Here is a 6000-nt window from a genome sequence, read left to right as displayed (position 1 = left end):
GTACTGTTTTTGCCTCCTCCCATGGCTTCACGCCACTTTATATGATTACATAGGCTTTATTCTTATGAACATGGACCCAAGTTACCTCTCAAAATTGCCTTTTCTAGCCCATGAAAGGAGGAGAACCATACCATAATGTCTCACTTGGAGGCATGGAGCCCGTGCCAACCATCACCTTGATCATCTTCACATTGACAGAAAAACTTTATCAAACTAGTTACCTACCTCTCTTAAATAATTACCCCAGGTCGACTCCTTGGCTCTCAGTTATTGAAGCCAAAGTTCAGTCAGAAGAAAATATCTATTTAAAACACTGAAATACTCTGTTGTTGTGGAAGGAAGTTTTCTTTATCCACTAGCATAAAAATCACTAGTATTTTGATTTTTGATTTTTTTTTACTATAATGGGTTCCATACAAGCGGAATGTTTACACACCAACTTATAACCGTTAACATTCTAATTATAAATTGATTTTCCCACTTTCTTCGGTACTCTTTTTTGGATTTAAATCCTCTTAGAGTTTTTGGCCGAATTCTAGGACTTAGAGTGAGAGAGCGAAGGACAAATGAAGCGGATCTCATGGCATTTATAAGTACTCAGTAAATACCATATAATCCAATTCATGTATCTATCTCTCTCTAACTCCAAATCCTAGATTCCACTTAAGAACTCTAAAACATCAGTTCAACATTTCTATTAAACGGAATGTTCTCCTCGTTCACACCATCTAAATTAGTCATACCATTGATATCAACTGCCATCAGCTTGATTAATGTTGACATATATTTCGTCACACAACTCTATCCCATTTGTAGTCGTAGGACTGTGCATCCGGATCCAGATATCCGGGATGATCCGGATCTGCATCCGAATTTTTATAAACGGGCGGATATCCACCTGTTTCAACCGGATAAAACCTGAGCTGATATATCCGGTTTCAAACCAGAAATCCGGATTTTATACTCTTTTTTTTTTTTGAGTTTTTGTTTTAGAAAAATGTTTTTACCACTTTTAAAAAGCTTTTTTTTCAAAAAAAAAAAAAATCTCTTTTAACACTTTTTAAAAAGCTTTTTCATCCAAATTTGTACCTGTATATTCGGATTTTATACTATGTTTTTTATTTTTTTTAAATAAATATGTTTTTAACACTTTTAAAACACTTTTTAAAAGGCTTTTTTTATAGGCCTTTAAGTTTATTATTTTTTATAGTGAATTTTTTTAGGCATTTTTTTAACTTCTTTTTTATTGCCTATTCAAATTTTTATAAAACAAAATAAATAATGATAGACATCAACATACACAATACATTACATTATTGTTTACAAGGAACAAATAGTGAAAAATTTAAAAGCAGCAGCAAAGAATTGTGGAAGAACGTTTGAAGTTGAGCCCCCATCCTCTTCATTGTGAGCTGTGGGAAACAAAGAACTGGAAATCAAGAAATTAGTAAAAAAAATCATATCTCAATTGATATGCATATAATATTAGAGAAAAAACGAGATAGTGAGAAAACATAATGAGATAATCCACCATTGTCTTCTTTAAAGCTCATCTCATAGAAACAAAAAGAAAAATAATGGTGTGAAGAAATGTAGTTCATAGTTTGAGTCATGTGGACAATTTTCTCATGAACTTCACACAAAATAATCATCTCAGCAGGTCATGAAGTTCACTTCTTGAGAAAGGAAAAGAGAAAAGACAGATACCTGAATGAGACTAGAGACCAAGTGAGGCCTATTAAACTGGTGTATGCATTGGGGTTTCTTATCAGATTTCTCCAGACCCAGATCCAAACCAAAAGGAATGAAAAAAAGTTTAATGCACGCGGTGGAGAAATAGAGAACTTCAGATTCTTGACATACAACATCTAGAGAAATGAATAGCAAGAAAAAAAATTGAAAATAAACTAGAGATTAGGATAAATAAATAAAACCTAGATCCAAACCAAAAAGGAAGGGAAAAAAAATTTGATGAACACAATCCCAACATCCAGAGATTAAAAAAAAAAACAAAAAAACAAATAGAAAAATACACCAAACACAAATCCAAACCAAAAGATTATAGAGAAAAAGAAAGGACATAACAAACAAACAACCAAGAACAGATTCAAATCATTCACTATCGGCTATCTGAACGAGTCCGATATGCAAGAGATCTACGAAAACTTCAAAACCAAAACAGAAACATTTCACGCAAACCAAATTTATACTATGAAATTTCAAAAACCCCATAAAACATTCAAATCTAGAATGTCAACCAAGATTCACAAACTAAATGGTTATGGAGTCAAACAAAAACGAAAACTCAGATCTAATCTATCCATATCTACATTTAAAAAGTGAGAAATGCTCACATGGATATGAACTCAAATAAAAACGTAAACCCAGATCTAATATATCCATATCTACATCTAAAAAGCAAGAGAGCTCACATGAATATGAACTCAAACAAAAATGTAAATCCAAATATGGGAGAAGCTGCACTGTGAAAGAGTGAGTAACCAGATTCCATGGCATTTGAAACCCATTTGTCCCAAGTTTTCTCAGTAACCAAACAGGAATGAACTAAATTGAGAGAGAGAGAGAGGGGGGGGGGGAGAAACCTTGTGGATCTTATTTTGTAGTCTTTGGCGGAGACGATGGTGAGAGAGTGAAGCCTTTGAGTGAGGGTAGCGATAATGCAGAGCATTTGAGGAAGAATCGAGCCACAGACCTTGCTACTCACTAGAGGCGATAAATCTCGTTTAGGGATCTTAAGGTTTTCGGGGGTGTGAGAGAGAGAGGAGAGAGAGAGTCTTGATCTCATAATCCAAGAGCCGCTTATGTTTAAAAGAAAAGCATCCAGTTACGGATATTCGGTTTAAAAACTGGATCCGTAACAGGATCCGAACAGGTATATGATTTTTCTACTTGTTCGGGTTCAATTCGAGCGGGTATGGTGGGTGGAATGTGGATACCTGCCCTGATTGACCTGGATTTTCGAGTTTTAGACCGAACCAGGAAAAAAAAAATCTCCAGCCCGGTTCTACACCCTTATGTAGTCGTATCGATAAAAGAAAATTGTCTGGCCTATCTGTCTCCTACAAAACCTTTATTATACTAAACCTGTTTTGTAAATTTGAAAAATAGAGAAATGATATTTACAATTTTAAAGTGTGCAAGTATCGCGTACTCCCTTTAAAAAAAAAAGGGTAAATAGAAGATTCGCATGAATAATTTATTTTTTTAATGTGAACCTTATTTTTTTTTTTAAATAGAATATAAGGATTGTATTAGCACTATTACGAAAGAGTATTATGATATTGGGCAGCTTGACAAATCTCCTACACATGGAAATGCACAATCAAAACAATTCATGACAGATGGAAAGAAATCAACATCATCTCAGGAAACGCCATCAATTATACATCCACTTTCATTTCATTGCCATTGCCCTACCACTACCATTTCTTCCTGGCCAAAAACTACTTGGGCATCTTGATGCCACCATGCAAGCACTGTTGCAGATAATTACGAATCCCAGACAGCCATACTAAAGACTCGAAAAAGGTTCGAACTTGAAGATCTCAAGTAGGAGAGAGATTTACACAAAATCCTCGTTTGGTTAAGTATTAATGTTGCTCAAAGTTTTGCAGTCGTATGATTAGTTACAGACCCTTCTGCAGGAACTGCCTCCCTCCTTCCACAATCCAGATTTCCCCCTCTAGTTTCTCATCCACTCTCCTCTTTCAAGCAAAGACTAGTTTGTGGGAGGATGTTGGGGGTCATTGTGATATTGGACAGCTTGACATGCAATTAAATCTCTGCTAACATGGAAATACATGGTATGGGTGCACAATCATAACAACTCCCAGAGAGAAGGAAAGAAATCAACAGTCTCTTTAGAAAGTCCATCAAGTGTAGTACTACTTGTTTCCTATGTTTCTCATTCGAATCCTTTGTAATCAAGGCCCCATTAATGGTTGTTATCTACTGACTGTGATAGACACATAATGTAGTCCTTTTCTCCAAACTCCATCAATGTGCAATTCAAACCACAAAAAATAAAAAATGAATAAATGGGAAGCCTAAACAGATGGACGAATCAGCACTTCCTGATCACTAAACTCTCATGTCATCATCTAGTAGTGTCATGCATCTAATTCACTAAGCTCTCATGATAGTCAAAAGTGCATATAATAATATAATTTAAAATTCAAATTAAGCATTTGATAATGAGCATGAGAAGTAATGCTACATATAGTCGTGGAGCATGCAAGCGTCCTGCAGTCATTTTGAAAAAGAGTAGAGTCTACTATTAAAAAATTAATTTTTTTTTCATTTGGGTCTCGTATGCATTCACTTTTTTCAAAATGATTGCACGACGTTTGCATACTCATGACTGCAACTACCATTTCTCATATATATATATACTACCATGAAAGATATGGAGAAGATCTCCCAACTTCAAATTTGCATAATTAAAGAAACAAAAACAAGTATAGAGCAAAATCTGAGGAGGACAGCCATGTGGAAAGGAAAAAAAATTAGAGCAATATGAAGTTTCCTTTGAATATATGTATATAAAATCAGTTTGGCAAGGCATTGAAGTGTCACAAAACGAGTGATGGAAGCCAAAAGAAGACAAAAGGTGAGTAGTGTGTCTGGATGTGCACTTCCACAACTCTTGTTTGGATGCTGGTGATGGATCATCAGTCCCGCTTTTAACTGATCCCTATCATGGAAAGGTACTTGTGTGAGAAAAATAAAAAATAAAGGCTATATATACATACATACATACATAAAATCTATTTTAAGGCAAATTAGGATGACGAGATAAAGTTTGGTCGATGGAGGATACCACAAGGTGGGATGATGCCTCTCTTGCCACATACTTTTGCATCAAACAATTTAAAAAAGAGAGAGAGAGAAAACGGTGTGTGACTGACACTTTCACTGATCTTAAAAGTGACTTTTTGAAATTTTGTCGTTCATAATTACATTTGTTAATGGCTACCATTCAAGTGGTTGGTATGTGTGTATATATATAATTTAAATGTCACGTCATTATATATATGAATTCTGCTATGTACAGTCACTTTTACGTATTTTTTATGCACTCAACTGATATGATTGATCAGAACAGTTATTTTATATTAAAAAAATTAATACAACCAATCACATTAATGAAGTGTGCAAAGGAATACGATAAAAATGACTGCACATAAAATTTTTATATAAGATAATACATTTTGTATAATAGGGTAGGGATTTGTCTTGGAATGAAAAAGAAGGCCGTTCAAACTCCCCATGAAGTGCTCCAAAGAATGGGGCACTTAGCAATATCGATTTTCATCTCATGCACATGACTCTAATTATATATTAGTTCATTTAATCAAGGGAAATAAAACTTGTGGGATTTATTGTTTAATCATGAATCTTGTCTATTTCTTTGGTTCGTCGAACTTGTTCAACTTCGTTCTTTACCTCACGTTTTTAGATATTTAGAGAAGTGTAAATTCTTCGCAGTTAACAAACCAATAAATAAATAAATAAAAACTCTACAAATTATCTTATTTCTTGTCGTTGAAGTTGTTTGGAATGAAGCCATGTTAGTGAGTCACTTTAGGTAACGAGTAATGTTACGTACAATTATGGAGTGCGCAAGTGTCGTATAGTCATTTTGAAAAAAAATAGAATTTACTATTAAAAAATTAATTTATTTTTATGTAGATCTCGTATTTATTTATTTTTTTCAAAATGATTGCACGACGCTTACACACTCACAACCAGTGTTTTAAATTTCGTACCGTACCGGCCGATACGGTCGAAAATTTTCGTTTCGACCGTCCGGCCGGTACAGGTATGATATATGTTCCGTACCGGTTAAAATACCGGCCGTACCGGCCAGTACCGGCTATTTCGGACTAAATTTCGACCTGTATCGGCCTATATTTCGGCCGATACCGGCCTGTATGTTTTTTTTTTTTGTTTCATTTTTTCAAACTACAAATTTATTTT

The sequence above is a fragment of the Juglans regia genome, chromosome 7, assembly GCF_001411555.2.
Source record: "Juglans regia cultivar Chandler chromosome 7, Walnut 2.0, whole genome shotgun sequence".
Classification (NCBI taxonomy): Eukaryota; Viridiplantae; Streptophyta; class Magnoliopsida; order Fagales; family Juglandaceae; genus Juglans; species Juglans regia.
Note: the sequence above shows the minus strand (reverse complement) of the source record.